This window comes from Bombina bombina, chromosome 3 (genome assembly GCF_027579735.1).
Source record: "Bombina bombina isolate aBomBom1 chromosome 3, aBomBom1.pri, whole genome shotgun sequence".
Lineage (NCBI taxonomy): Eukaryota > Metazoa > Chordata > Amphibia > Anura > Bombinatoridae > Bombina > Bombina bombina.
In genome coordinates, this window is record NC_069501.1 from 1,076,122,514 (window position 1) to 1,076,138,058 (window position 15,545).

General features: G+C 41.6%; 1 protein-coding gene across 1 annotated transcript in view; it reads left to right on the forward strand.

The window, feature by feature from the left end:
• SETDB2 (SET domain bifurcated histone lysine methyltransferase 2) overlaps nucleotides 1–15,545 on the forward strand; it is a 554,051-nt gene that overhangs the window by 165,301 nt on the left and 373,205 nt on the right. The window lies entirely within an intron of this gene.

Here is a 15,545-nt window from a genome sequence, read left to right on the forward strand (position 1 = left end):
CCACAAAGTTCACAAAGTCTGATTCCGGTCCATATTGTTTTTCCAGGAAAAACCGAATGGCCTGTAACCCCTTCCTATGTGGAATTGAGGTGTACAGTGATTTTACATCAGCTGTCAACCAAACATAATGTTTCTTCCAAACTACTCTTGAGAGAAAATTGAGTACATGCTTGGTATCTGATAGAAAGCTCCATAGAGCACTCACCATTGGCTGCAGAACATGATCCAGCCACTCTGACAGGTGCTCCAGCAGGGATCCAATGCCACTCACGATTGGCCTCCCCTGTACATTATCAATGGACTTGTGGACCTTGGGCAGGTGGTTAAATGTAGGAATGGTGGGATTGGACACTATGAGATAATCACGTGTCTTGGCATCAATAAAGCCTAACTCCACACCATCATCTACAAGGGAGGCCAAACCCCGCTGGAACCTCCCCGTCTGATCACCTGGCAGAGCACTGTATGTCATCAATATTTCTTAATTGCCTGTAGGCCTCCTCCCTGAAGCTACTGGCATTAAGCACCACTATGGTGCCACCCTTATCTGCGGCCCCTCACCCACTATGTTTTCATTACTGGCCCAGGCTGTCTAGTGCCTTCCTCTGTAGTGCCGAAATGTTGTTATGTTGGCCCCTCTCTGACCTATAATACAACCTTGTGAGATCTGACTCAACCCTCTGTTGGAATTTCTCTAGGACTTGTCCTCTACTTTGGATGGGATAAAATGAGGACTTACATTTAAAGGATGGAACCTGTATACACCCAGTCCCACTGGCCTCATCCCCTAGTGTCTCCAGAGACCTAATGTCACAGAGTTCTGGAAATTAAATTGATTATCGGGCCCTAAGCTGTTAAGCTTCCGGACCTGTTCCTGGGAATGGATGTGTGGCTCTCATCACTCCCTTCCTCTTGGGAATGATAGACTTTCTCAGTGTTAGTTTTCGAATTAGTTTGTTGACGTCAAGTAATGTCCTGAACAAGTTAAAGTCTGCAGTGGGTGTAAAAGACAGTCCCAGACTTAATACCTCTAGTTCATGTTTGGTCAGCATCACGTCTGAAAGATTCAGAACATTCTGTAGTTGCCTCGACCTTGGCCCCTCCTCTGGGGATACCTCCTCTGGTCTTTGTACTGATGGCTTTGATCTTTGTTGGCGCCTCCCCCCCCGTCTGGTGTTCTTTGGGGGACCTGAAAAACCTGTTCTAATTGCGCTTTCTCCACTTCCATAGCTTCTGTAGGGCTCGTCTCTACACATCTTGATTCTTCCCTATAATGTGAACGAGGCTGTGGGGCCTGTGTTTTCAGTATAGAAGGTGGTAGAGATGTTGAATTATCCTTTGGTCTGGTGGCCTGTACCTTAGGTGGTAATTCTTCCCCACCCGATCCAGATCCCTCATCACACGATTCACCTTCACTTTCGAAGAAGTTAACTCTCCTTCTGTTTTGCCTGTGTCTGTTGTTCCCCTTTGTTTATTTGGGTAAAATGTATTTCTGTTTTGTTCCTTCCTTAGAGTTTGTCTATCTTTTTTGTTCCATACATAGACACGATTTAAGTCGTAGTCCAGCTGATCTCTGAGGTATTTACTGTGTTTTATTTCCAATAGCAATGTTTTAGCTTCTGCTATTATTTGCTGGAGTGTGCTGTCAAACTTTAAATAGCTTGGTTCCTTGCTCCTGTTGTTCAGTTCCCTCTGAACCTCTTTGATTTTTATTGTTAGCTCCTCTAGGGATTTCTGTTTGTATTCGCAGATCAACTGCATAAGTTTCTGTGAGCAAGTATTCAGGTGGCCATTCCACAGATCAATGAATATTTTATCATCTGTGATAAATGTTGGAAATTTGTTTAGCCTCAATCCCCTAGGTACAATGCCCAATTCCTGATATTTAGTTAAAGTTTTTTATATCCCAAATGAGCTTGTTTTCTTTTAGGAGTAGAAATTCTAATTCTTCAAATAGGGCAACCAAGCTATAATGAGATTTGTCAGTTGAAAACACCTTATTGTAATCCACAGGTGCAGTGTCCCTTTCCTGTGCATTCCTCAGTGAAAAAAGTGAAGCTACTTCAGTATTACCCCCTTCACTCATACCTGACCGCAAAAAACACTCACACGATAATGGATATTTGTGAAAAATAGAAAAATAATAATAATTGTGTAATGATTACACTAATAGATACGATTAGCACCTAGGACTTCAGTTACTCTCCCAGGAGTCTGGCCTAGACCCCACGTGTACACGGATAAATAAGCAGCAAACAAGGGAAAGAAAGTTAATAGGAGAGTAACCACGGTTGTATATGTCAATCAACTTGGAAGCAGTGTGTTGATCAGCTAGCTCCCAATTCACAATACATTCAATGTTTGAATAAATATTGACAAGAATATATGACCAGGTCCTGTGGGGTTTCCCTGCCCCAGACTTGGACCGGTGAGGCTTGTATTCCACCGCTAAATGCACATGTATTGAAGTGAAACTATGAATACACTAGATATCTAGTAAAGCAATATAAGCCAAGAGTCCACACCTCATACCTGTGTGCTGCTGGATCATGAAAGACAGTCCGTTGCGGCAATATGTCCGTTCTCCTTCCTATGTTTGGAAGCGTCTTGTTCAGCTTGTATCCAGCTCCTGCGGTAATCCCGAGTGAACTCTGATGGCTGCGGTGGGTAGCTCCTCCTTCCGTTAGCGTCCCAGGTGATGGGTGTATAATGCGGTCAGGGTTGTAGTGCAATACCTAGCTGCTGTGCTACACTGGAGGCCGGAAAATGTAAATAAATAGTGAAAAAGGAGCACAAGCAGCGGTACGTTGCACAAAAATGTATTTATTTACAGGTTACAGATACAGTGCCTTGGCGCTAAGAGTGAAGAAAAATGACACGTTTGTCAGACCAACAAAAACAAAGACGTGAGAGGGGATAAACACCCCGGGGTAAATACTGAAAAGAAAGTCAATAGGACTAGCAACAAAAGAACAGGTATACGCGTTTCAGCTTACAGCCTTACTCATTACCTGACTAAAACATAGTGAAGTGAACTTAAAAACAGTAGCTAGTCCTCCCATTGGTAGTTGGGAACACTCCCCTCAATTAATCCTCCAATGGGTGTTTATTTACGTAGCTGGTGAACACCTTAGAAAGCACAGGAATATTAACTAGTGTCAGCACACAGTAAATACATATAGAAATAGAAACAGTTCCTACACATAGATAGTTGTTCTTTTAAAGATCCAATGGATAAAAAATTGGAGGCTTTACTAAAAAAGATGTATGTCCACCAGGGTCTACAATGGCAACCTGCTGTGTGTATCGCCACTATTACCAGCGCTGCGGCTTTCTGGTTTGATGCGTTTTGTCTGAATCTCTTCAGATGGATACCCCTTTTGATGAGATTCAGGACAGGATTAAGGCTCTCAAGTTAGCCAATTCCTTCATTACAGATGCTTCCTTACAGGTTATTAAACTGGGAGCCAAAATTTCTGGTATTGCGGTCCAAGCCCACAGGGCCTTGTGGTTGAAATCCTGGTCTGCGGATGTTTCATCTAAATCTAAGATCATAGCTATTCCGTACAAGGGTAAGACCTTGTTTGGACCTGGTTTGGTGGAAATTATCTCAGATATTACTGGAGGGAAGGGTTCTTTACTTCCTCAAAAGAAAAAGAATAAGCAGAAGGGACATCAGAGTAATTTTCGTTCCTTTCGTAACTTTAAAGGCAAGTCTTCCTCCCCTTCCTCCAAGCAAGATCAAGCCAAGCCTTCCTGGAAGCCCAACCAGTCCTGGAATAAGGGAAAGCAATTTAAAAAGCCTTCAGCTGATTCCAAGTCAGCATGAAGGGTTGGCCCCCGATCCAGGAGCGGATCTTGTAGGGGCAGACTCTCTTTTTTTTTTTTTTTTTCCCCCCAGGCTTGGATAAGAACTGTACCGGAGCCCTGGGCAGTGGACATTGTCTCCCAGGGATACAAAATAGACTTCAAATCTTTTCCTCCCAGAGGCAGGTTTCGCCTCTCCAGATTATCTGTAGACCAGATAAAAAGAGAGGCGTAATAGTTCCAGTTCCCTTTCAGAAAAGGGGTCTGGGATTTTACTTGAATCTGTTCGTAGTTCCCAAAAAGGAGGGAACTATTCGACCAATCCTAGATCTAAAATGTTTAAACAAGTTTCTCAGAGTGCCATCCTTCAAGATGGAGACTATACGCTCCATTCTTCCCTTAGTACAAGAGGGTCAGTTCATGATAACCATAGACCTAAAGGATGCATACCTTCATGTTCCTATTCACAGGGACCATGACACGTTTCTGAGATTTGCATTTTTGGACAATCATTTCCAGTTTGTGGCCCTTCCATTCGGCCTTGCCACAGCTCCCAGAATTTTTTCAAAGGTTCTGGGGGCTCTTTTAGCTGTGCTTAGATCTCGGGGCATTGCAGTGGCACCTTATCTGGATGACATTCTGGTTCAGGCACCATCTTTTCAATAAGCAAAATCTCATAAGGAGATCTTGTTGTCTTTTCTTTGATCCCACGGATGGAAGGTAAATCAGGAAAAAAGTTCTCTGGTTCCAGCTACAAGGGTCGTATTTTTGGGGACCATAATAGACTCCCTGTTAATGAAGATTTTTCCTCTCCACGGCCGTCAGTGGCTCAATATATGGAGGTAATCGGTCTGATGGTGGCTTCCATGGACATCATTCCGTTTGCTCGGTTCCATCTCAGACCTCTGCAGTTATGCATGCTCAGACAATGGAACGGGGACTATACGGACCTGTCTCCGTGTGTAGATCTAGATCAGGCGTTAATAGACTCTCTTCCATGGTGGCTTTCTCAGGATCAACTCTCCTAGGGTACTTGCTTCCGCAGACCCTCCTGGGGTTTGTGACCACGGATGCCAGCCTTCTAGGTTGGGGAACAGTATGGGGCTCGTTGAAGGCTCAGGGCTTATGAACCCAGGAGGAGTCAGTCCTGCCCATAAATATCTTGGAGCTGAGAGCAATCGTCAATGCACTTCTGGCCTGGCCTCAGTTAGCCTTAGCCCATTTTATCAGATTCCAGTTGGACAACATAACCTCGGTGGCCTACATCAACCACCAGGGGGGAACTTGGAATTCCTTAGCCATGACAGAAGTAGCCCAAATTATTCATTGGGCAGGGACCCACAACTGCTGTCTTTCTGCAATCTACATCCCAGGATTGTACAATTGGGAAGCGGATTTTCTTAGCAGACAGACTTTTCATCCCGGGGGTGGGAACTTCATTCGGATGTGTTCTCCAGCTTGACCCTCAAGTGGGGGCAGCCAGAGTTGGATCTCATGGCTTCTTGTCAGAATGCCAAACTTCTGAGATACGGCTCGAGGTCAAGAGATCCGCAGGCATTTCTGATCGATGCTCTGGCAGTTCCTTGGAACTTCAGTCTAGCATACCTGTTTCCGCTGTTCGTTCTCCTTACAGGAGAGGGTGCCTGTAATTCTTATAGCCCCGGCGTGGCCTCGCAGGATTTGGTATGCAGACCTAGTGGAAATGTCATCCTTTCCACCTTGGAGACTGCCTCTGAGGAAGGACCTTCTACTTCAGGGTCCCTTCCTTCATCCAAATCTCGTTTTTTCTGAAGCTGACTGCTTGGAGATTGAACGCTTAGTTTTATCTAAGCGTGAATTTTCAGAGTCGTCATTGAGACCTTGATTCAGGCTCATAAGCCTGTGACTCGCATGATTTACCATAAGATCTGGTGTAAATAGTTGTATTGGGTGTGAATCCAAAAGGATACTCTTGGAGTAGAGTAAGGATTCCTAGGATTTTGACATTTCTCCAGGATGGTCTGGAGAAGGGTTTGTCAGCAAGTACTCTAAAGCAGCGGGTGGTCCACGAGAAGATGTTGGTGGTCCTTGACACCATCAAGCAGGAATTAATCTACTCTGATGGTGTCACCCCTGTCGTGCCGCAACTCCCTACAGTGCCTGGCTGGACATCAGTGAAAACTGACGTAGGAGGAGTTAAATTACAATCTCCCTACGCACATTGCGTAGTACTGCACAACTTGCATAGCTAGATTGTATTTTTAATTCCTCCCGCCCAGCGCACTGTTCAGAGAAAGATGCTTCCATTCTAAAGCCAGCAGAGGTTGGTATAGTCTTGTCTTGAAATAGTGGAATTAAAGTTTATAAAAAAAGAAATCTTAAAAATATTTTCTCATATTTCATTTATTTTCTTCCCTTTACCTGTCTCTTTGTAGTAGTTTTCCTAATTCCTTCAGATAGACTTACATCACTGCTTGTCTTCCTTCCCTCCATCTTCTTCTTTTTTTAATATTAATTATTTTTCATTCTAATAATTTTCCCGTCCACAAAGCCATTCCACCTGAATTCCAGTAATTGCCATCCAGCAGATCAGCCATATCCCACCAGTATTAGTAATTGCCAGTAACATCAGTCGTGGTTAGCTCACATCCATATTGAGAGCTTTCTGGTATAAACTTAATTTATGACCATTGACTTCAATGTCTGTTCATGATCATAAGTAGTTTTGAATAATTCCTAACTGGGGAGGTGACTTGGAAGTCTTGTGGTCCTTTTACACATTATTCTTTTTTTTCCCCACTTTCTGCCTCTCTGTTTCCAGCTAAAAAGTGGGCTCTCACCCTTCATCTGTCATTTGGAAGTATTCTCAGTTCTGTCATTCAGTTAGTTAATTCTAAAAATAATTTTTAAAAATGTGTAAATATATACATAATGTAAACTTAGCTATGGTTATACTAGTTATGTACAGTATGTGTGTGTATGTATATATATATTAAAAAAAAATCATGTTAGTGGTCCACAGGATTCAAAATTGTGAGTTTAGTGGTCCCTGAGGCCCGAAAGGTTGGCAACCCCTGCTCTAAAGGGTCAGACTTTGTCATTGTCTATTTTGTTACATAAGCGCTTGGCGGATGTGCCAGATCATTTTGTCAGGCCTTGGTTAGAATTCGGCCTGTGTTTAAACCTGTTACTCCTCCATGGAGTCTTAACCTTGTTCTTAAAGTTTTACAACAGGCTCAGTTTGAGCCTATGCATTCTTTAGATTTTAAGATGTTATCTTGGAACGTTTTGTTTCTTGTTGATATTTCCTCTGCTCTGAGAGTTTCTGAACTCTCTGCTTTACAGTGTTATTCCCCTTATCTTATATGTCACTCTGATAAGGTGGTTCTGATTACTAAGTTTGGTTTCCTGCCCAAGGATGTTTCGGTCAAGAATATTAATCAGGAAATCGTATCTTCTTTGTGTCCTAATCCTTCTTTTCACAAAGAATGCTTGTTGCATAAACTGGATGTTGTGCGAGCGCTAAAATTTTATTTGCAGGCAACTAAGGACTTTCGTCAGTCTTCTGCATTGTTTGTTTGCTTTTCTGGGAAACGCAAGGGTCAGAAAGCTACGGCTACTTCACTTTCCCTTTGGCTGAAGAGCGTTATTCGATTGGCTTATGAGACTGCTGGACAGCAACCTCCTGAGAAAATCACAGCTCATTCCACAAGGGCTGTTTCTTCTTCCTGGGCCTTCAAAAATGAAGCTTCTGTGGAACAGATTTGCAAGGCTGCAACTTGGTCATCTTTGCACAATTTTTCCAAACTCTATAAATTCTATAATTTTGCCTAGGCTGAGGCTTCTTTTAGGGGAAAGGTTCTTCAAGCAGTGGTGCCTTCTGTTTAGTTTCCTGTCTGGTCCCTCCCTTATCTGTGTCCTCTGGCTTGGGTATTGATTCCCAATAGTAATTAAATGATCTGTGGACTCATCGTGTCATTAGAAAAAAAACAAAATTTATGCTTACCTGATAAATGTATTTCTTTCTTGACACGGTGAGTCCACGGTCCGTCCTGTATTCAGACAGTTTCTTTTTATATAAACCTCAGGCACCTCGTGTTACTTCCTTTCTCTCCTTTCCCTTTGGTCAAATGATTAGGGGATTGTGGGTAGGGGAGTGATATTTAATAGCTTTGCTGTGGTGCTCTTTACCTCCTCCTGCTGGCCAGGAGTGATATTCCCAACAGTAATTGATGATGATCTGTGGACTCACAGTGTCAAGAAATAAATAAATTTATCAGGTAAGCATAAATTTCATTTTTTGGTTACCCAAACATTGGAGATTAAAAATAAACCCCAATTTGAGCAATGTATACTGGATAAAATATTAAACAGTTTCACTAATCATGTAAGTTCACAATCAACCAGCCAAGAGGAGTTATTAAAGGGATATGAAACCCCACATTTTTATTTTACAATTCAGATAGAGCATGCAATTTTAAACAACTTTAAAATGTGTTTCTATGATCAATTTTTCTTAATTCTCTCATTTCTTCGGCATTGTATGGCAGCAGTTTTGCAAGTATGTTAACCATTACTTTTTCATGCTATGTAGTGCCTACCTAGGTATCTCTTCAACACAGAATATCATGGGAATGAAGCAAATTTGATAATAAAAGTAAATTGGAAACTTTTTTTTTAAATGGTTTGCTCTGTCTGAAAATGTTTGGGTTTCATATCCCTTTTAAAGTTTTTAGTAGGAAAAGATAACAATACAGGGAATACAATTACAGTCACAGGTATAAAATAAAAGGGAATAAAACCGATAAACTAAACTTAATCTCTTATTGTCCATATGTTATATGGGAGCACGGATAAGCTGCTGACATAGTAGGAGGGGCTACAGCCAGGGTTCTTTTGCAGAGATAACACAAGACTCTGTTTCCTCTACTCTAGCTCCATTCAAAAGACACACAAACTTGTACAGCCCAGCTTCTTAAAGGGACTTGCTTCTTTGCTACTTTTAGACAAATAGCAATGTCTCATACTGCTATGCTGACTCAAACACCCCAGGGAGCCATTATTGGCCCAATATCCTTGTTGCCAGACCATCTTATTAGAAACAGTCTCCCCTTGGCACCAGAACATTCAGTAGGGCTGGAGTGAGATAATATTGTATACCTGCCCTACCCCCAATAAACAATACATAAAATGCTGCCCCACCTTATGTCTAGGTGTTTATTATTTTGACATATGACAAAAAGCAGAGCCATTACTGTGTACAATACTTGACACTATTTATAATTTTTCTGCTATTAGGCTGGTTTGTCACACAGCCCCAAACAGTTATCTCTCCTCCACCAAACTATACAGTAGACACTATGCATTCCATTAGGTAGCATTCTGTTTGCCTCCTCCACACCCAGATTCTTCCATCTGTTATATATTCTAGGTTACAATATTATTTAATTCTATCTCAGTAGTAGCCTCCAACGTATTATATATTTACGTAACAATATTATTGATGAATGGAATTATGAATATTAATAATCATAAAATTATCGTCCGCAGTATCAATTCTGATATAGTAGAATTTGTCAATACACTCCAGTGAAACTTTATATAGTCTCTGCAGTGTATTAAAAAATGCTAATGAGATATCTAGAAATTATGACAATAAAAATTTATGAACATTAATATTTTATCTCAAATTAAATGAATCCTTAGCTCTGGCCAGTTAAACTTTATATACACATTAAATATATTTATGTAGAAGGTAGTTAGTGTCTTAATTATGACCAAATATATATGTCTAGTCGTTAAATATTTTTATAGTTTGCTTTTTATAGAATATGTTAATGAATTGTCTGGTACCTCAGTATTATGGGTGAAATATTTCTATAAATTAACCTTATCTCAAAATGAATCGCTTATTAAATATCACACAGGAATTATACTAGAATAATTTATGAATAGCCAGAAAGTTTAATCAATTCAATATATATAGCTTATTTAGCAGCGTTTGTAGTCATCTATGTTCAAATCTCACAATAAAATCTTAGCTTAACTCCCACAATCTAATGGAGTTTCCAGGGAAATATAATTCACTATTTTAACCCAATATAATCAAATATACTTCATTTAAACCCAGAGATTGTTACACAATACTACTAATTCAACATATACCAATGAATCTAGCATGAAATAACTTATTTAGCCACAATAAAACAAATTATAAAATATATCACAATAACTACAATTAACTTATGACATTAAAATACATAAATCCTTTCTTAATAATAATATTTAACACTAGTACACTTACTACCCTGGTCAAATTAAATATTTGACCAGGGTAGTGAGCTTCCCTGGTTCAATTGGACTATGGCTTTAAAGAATATTTTTTATTTAAAATATTAAATATTTCTCTTGTTAAGTGTATCCAGTCCACGGATCATCCATTACTTGTGGGATATTCTCCTTCCCAACAGGAAGTTGCAAGAGGATCACCCACAGCAGAGCTGCTATATAGCTCCTCCCCTAACTGCCATACCCAGTCATTCTCTTGCAACTCTCAACAAAGATGGACGTAGTAAGAGGAGAGTGGTGTATTATAGTTAGTTTCTTAACTTCAATCAAAAGTTTGTTATTTCTCTTGTTAAGTGTATCCAGTCCACGGATCATCCATTACTTATGGGATATTAACTCCTCCCCAACAGGAAGTGCAAGAGGATTCACCCAGCAGAGCTGCTATATAGCTCCTCCCCTAACTGCCATTACCAGTCATTCTCTTGCACCCAACGAATAGATAGGATGTGTGAGAGGACTGTGGTGATTATACTTAGTTTCATACCTTCAATCAAAAGTTTGTTATTTTATAATAGCACCGGAGTGTGTTATTCCTTCTCTGGTAGAATTTGAAGAAGAATCTACCTGAGTTTTTCTATGATTTTAGCCGGAGTAGTTAAGATCATATTGCTGTTTCTCGGCCATCTGAGGAGAGGTAAACTTCAGATCAGGGGACAGCGGGCAGATTAATCTGCAAAGAGGTATGTAGCAGCTTATTATTTTCTGACAATGGAATTGATGAGAAAATTCTGCCATACCGATATAATGTAAACTCAGCCTTAAATGCAGTAGCAGCAACTGGTATCAGGCTGTCATGTATGTATATTTTACACTTCAGTATTCTGGGGAATGGCACTTCACTGGAATTATACTGTATGCATAAAACTTAAGCCTAATTTGCAGGGACTAGCAACAGGCTTTTTAATAACACTCAATTTATTAATGTTAAACGTTTTTTGCTGGCATGTAAAATCGTTTAATTTTCTGAGGTACTGGGTGAAAAAATGTTTTGGGCACTATTTTTTTCCACTTGGCAGTCGTTTTATTTAATTTATGACAGTTTACTGATCTCTCTCACTGTTATGTGTGAGGGGGAGGGACCTTTTTTGGTGCTTTTGCTACGCATCAAAAAATTCAGTCAGAAGTTTATTGTCTTCCCTGCATGATCCGGTTCATCTCTACAGAACTCAGGGGTCTTCAAAACTTGTTTTGAGGGAGGTAATCACTCACAGCAGAGCTGTGAGATTGTAGTTGACTGTGATAAAAAAACGTTTATTTCTGTATTTTTTTTCTGCTATCAGGGTTAGTTATCCTTTGCTAATGGGAGCAATCCTTTGCTAAAATTGTGTTTTTTACAAAGATTTGATGCTATAACTTTTCAGTTTATTAATTTTCAACTGTCATAACTTTTTCTGTGCTTCTTATAGGCACAGTACGTTTTCATATTATAGTAAATTACTTGAAAAGTATTTCCAAGTTGCTAGTTTATTTGCTAGTGTGTTAAACATGTCTGATTCAGAGGAAGATATCTGTGCTATATGTGCTAAAGCCAAAGTGGAGCCCAATAGAAATTTATGTACTAACTGTATTGATGCTACTTTAAATAAAAGTCAATCTGTACAAATTGAACATATTTCACCAAACAACGAGGGGAGAGTTATGCCGACTAACTCGCCTCACGTGTCAGTACCTGCATCTCCCGCTCGGGAGGTGCGTGATATTGTAGCGCCGAGTACATCTGGGCGGCCATTACAAATCACATTACAGGATATGGCTACTGTTATGACTGAAGTTTTGGCTAAATTACCAGAACTAAGAGGTAAGCGTGATCACTCTGGGGTGAGAACAGAGTGTGCTGATAATATTAGGGCCATGTCAGACACTGCGTCACAATTTGCAGAACATGAGGACGGAGAGCTTCATTCTGCGGGTGACGGTTCTGATCCAAACAAACTGGATTCAGATATTTCAAATTTTAAATTTAAGCTGGAAAACCTCCGTGTATTACTAGGGGAGGTGTTAGCGGCTCTGAATGATTGTAACACAGTTGCAATACCAGAGAAAATGTGTAGGTTGGATAAATATTTTGCAGTACCGGCGAGTACTGAAGTTTTTCCTATACCTAAGAGACTTACTGAAATTGTTACTAAGGAGTGGGATAGACCCGGTGTGCCGTTCTTACCCCCTCTGATATTTAGAAAGATGTTTCCAATAGACGCCACCACACAGGACTTATGGCAAACGGTCCCTAAGGTGGAGGGAGCAGTTTCTACTTTAGCTAAGCGTACCACTATCCCGGTGGAGGATAGCTGTGCCTTTTCAGATCCAATGGATAAAAAGTTAGAGGGTTACCTTAAGAAAATGTTTGTTCAACAAGGTTTTATATTGCAACCTCTTGCATGCATTGCGCCTGTCACGGCTGCAGCAGCATTTTGGTTTGAGTCTCTGGAAGAGACACTTGAATCAGCTCCATTAGATGAGATTACACACAAGCTTAAAGCCCTTAAGTTAGCTAACTCATTTATTTCAGATGCCGTAGTACATTTAACTAAACTTACGGCTAAGAATTCCGGATTCGCCATTCAGGCACGCAGAGCACTGTGGCTAAAATCCTGGTCAGCTGACGTTACTTCTAAATCTAAATTGCTTAATATACCTTTCAAAGGGCAGACCTTATTCGGGCCCGGGTTGAAAGAAATTATCGCTGACATTACAGGAGGTAAAGGCCATGCCCTGCCTCAAGACAGAGCCAAACCTAAGGCTAGACAGTCTAATTTTCGTTCCTTTCGTAATTTCAAAGCAGGAGCAGCATCAACTTCCTCTGCACCAAAACAGGAAGGAGCTGTTGCTCGCTACAGACAAGGCTGGAGACCTAACCAGTCCTGGAACAAGGGCAAGCAGGCCAGGAAACCTGCTGCTGCCCCTAAGACAGCATGAATCGAGGGCCCCCGATCCGGGAACGGATCTAGTGGGGGGCAGACTTTCTCTCTTCGCCCAGGCTTGGGCAAGAGATGTCCAGGATCCCTGGGCGTTAGAGATCATATCTCAGGGATACCTTCTAGACTTCAAATTCTCTCCCCCAAGAGGGAGATTTCATCTGTCAAGGTTGTCAACAAACCAAATAAAGAAAGAGGCGTTTCTACGCTGCGTACAAGATCTTTTATTAATGGGAGTGATCCATCCGGTTCCGCGGTCGGAACAAGGACAAGGGTTTTACTCAAATCTGTTTGTGGTTCCCAAAAAAGAGGGAACTTTCAGGCCAATCTTGGATTTAAAGATCCTAAACAAATTCCTAAGAGTTCCATCGTTCAAAATGGAAACTATTCGGACAATTTTACCCATGATCCAAAGGGTCAGTACATGACCACAGTGGATTTAAAGGATGCTTACCTTCACATACCGATTCACAAAGATCATTACCGGTATCTAAGGTTTGCCTTTCTAGACAGGCATTACCAGTTTGTAGCTCTTCCATTCGGATTGGCTACGGCTCCGAGAATCTTCACAAAGGTTCTGGGTGCTCTTCTGGCGGTACTAAGACCGCGAGGAATTGCGGTAGCTCCGTACCTAGACGACATTCTGATACAAGCTTCAAGCTTTCAAACACCCGTCAGTAGCTCAATGCATGGAGGTGATCGGCTTAATGGTAGCAGCAACGGACATAGTACCCTTTGCACGTCTACATCTCAGACCGCTGCAATTGTGCATGCTAAGTCAGTGGAATGGGGATTACTCAGACTTGTCCCCTACTCTGAATCTGGATCAAGAGACCAGAAATTCTCTTCTATGGTGCCTTTCTCAGCCACATCTGTCCAGGGGGATGCCATTCAGCAGGCCGGACTGGACAATTGTAACAACAGACGCCAGCCTACTAGGTTGGGGCGCTGTCTGGAATTCTCTGAAGGCTCAGGGACAATGGAATCAGGAGGAGAGTCTCCTACCAATAAACATTCTGGAATTGAGAGCAGTTCTCAATGCCCTTCTGGCTTGGCCCCAGTTAACAACTCGGGGGTTCATCAGGTTTCAGTCGGACAACATCACGACTGTAGCTTACATCAACCATCAGGGAGGGACAAGAAGCTCCCTAGCAATGATGGAAGTATCAAAGATAATTCGCTGGGCAGAGTCTCACTCTTGCCACCTGTCAGCAATCCACATCCCGGGAGTGGAGAACTGGGAGGCGGATTTCTTAAGTCGTCAGACTTTTCATCCGGGGGAGTGGGAACTTCATCCGGAGGTCTTTGCCCAAATACTTCGACGTTGGGGCAAACCAGAGATAGATCTCATGGCGTCTCGACAGAACGCCAAGCTTCCTCGTTACGGGTCCAGATCCAGGGATCCGGGAGCGGTTCTGATAGATGCTTTGACAGCACCTTGGACCTTCGGGATGGCTTATGTGGCGATGCTTCCTCGATTGATTGCCAGAATCAAACAGGAGAGAGCATCAGTGATTCTAATAGCGCCTGCATGGTCACGCAGGACTTGGTATGCAGATCTAGTGGACATGTCATCCTGTCCACCTTGGTCGCTACCTCTGAAACAGGACCTTCTGATCCAGGGTCCCTTCAAACATCAAAATCTAATTTCTCTGAAGCTGACTGCTTGGAAATTGAACGCTTGATTTTATCAAAACGTGGTTTTTCTGAGTCAGTTATTGATACCTTAATACAGGCTAGGAAGCCTGTTACCAGAAAGATTTACCATAAGATATGGCGCAAATACTTATATTGGTGCGAATCCAAGAGTTACTCATGGAGTAAGGTTAGGATTCCGAGGATATTGTCTTTTCTACAAGAAGGTTTAGAAAAGGGTTTATCCGCTAGTTCCTTAAAGGGACAGATTTCAGCTCTGTCCATTCTTTTACACAAACGTCTGTCAGAAGTTCCGGACGTTCAAGCTTTTTGTCAGGCTTTAGCTAGGATCAAGCCTGTGTTTAAAACTGTTGCTCCACCATGGAGTTTGAACTTAGTTCTTAATGTTTTACAGGGGGGTCCGTTTGAACCCCTTCATTCCATTGATATCAAGTTGTTATCTTGGAAAGTTCTGTTTTTAATGGCGATTTCCTCGGCTCGAAGAGTCTCTGAGTTATCTGCCTTACATTGTGATTCTCCTTATCTGATTTTTCATTCAGACAAGGTAGTTCTGCGTACTAAACCTGGGTTCCTACCTAAGGTGGTCACTAACAGGAATATCAATCAAGAGATTGTGGTTCCATCTTTGTGTCCTAATCCTTCTTCGAAAAAGGAACGTCTGCTACACAATCTAGATGTAGTCCGTGCCCTGAAATTTTATCTACAGGCAACTAAGGATTTTCGACAAACGTCTTCCCTGTTTGTCGTTTATTCTGGTCAGAGGAGAGGTCAAAAAGCTTCGGCTACCTCTCTCTCCTTTTGGCTTCGTAGCATAATACGGTTAGCCTATGAGACTGCTGG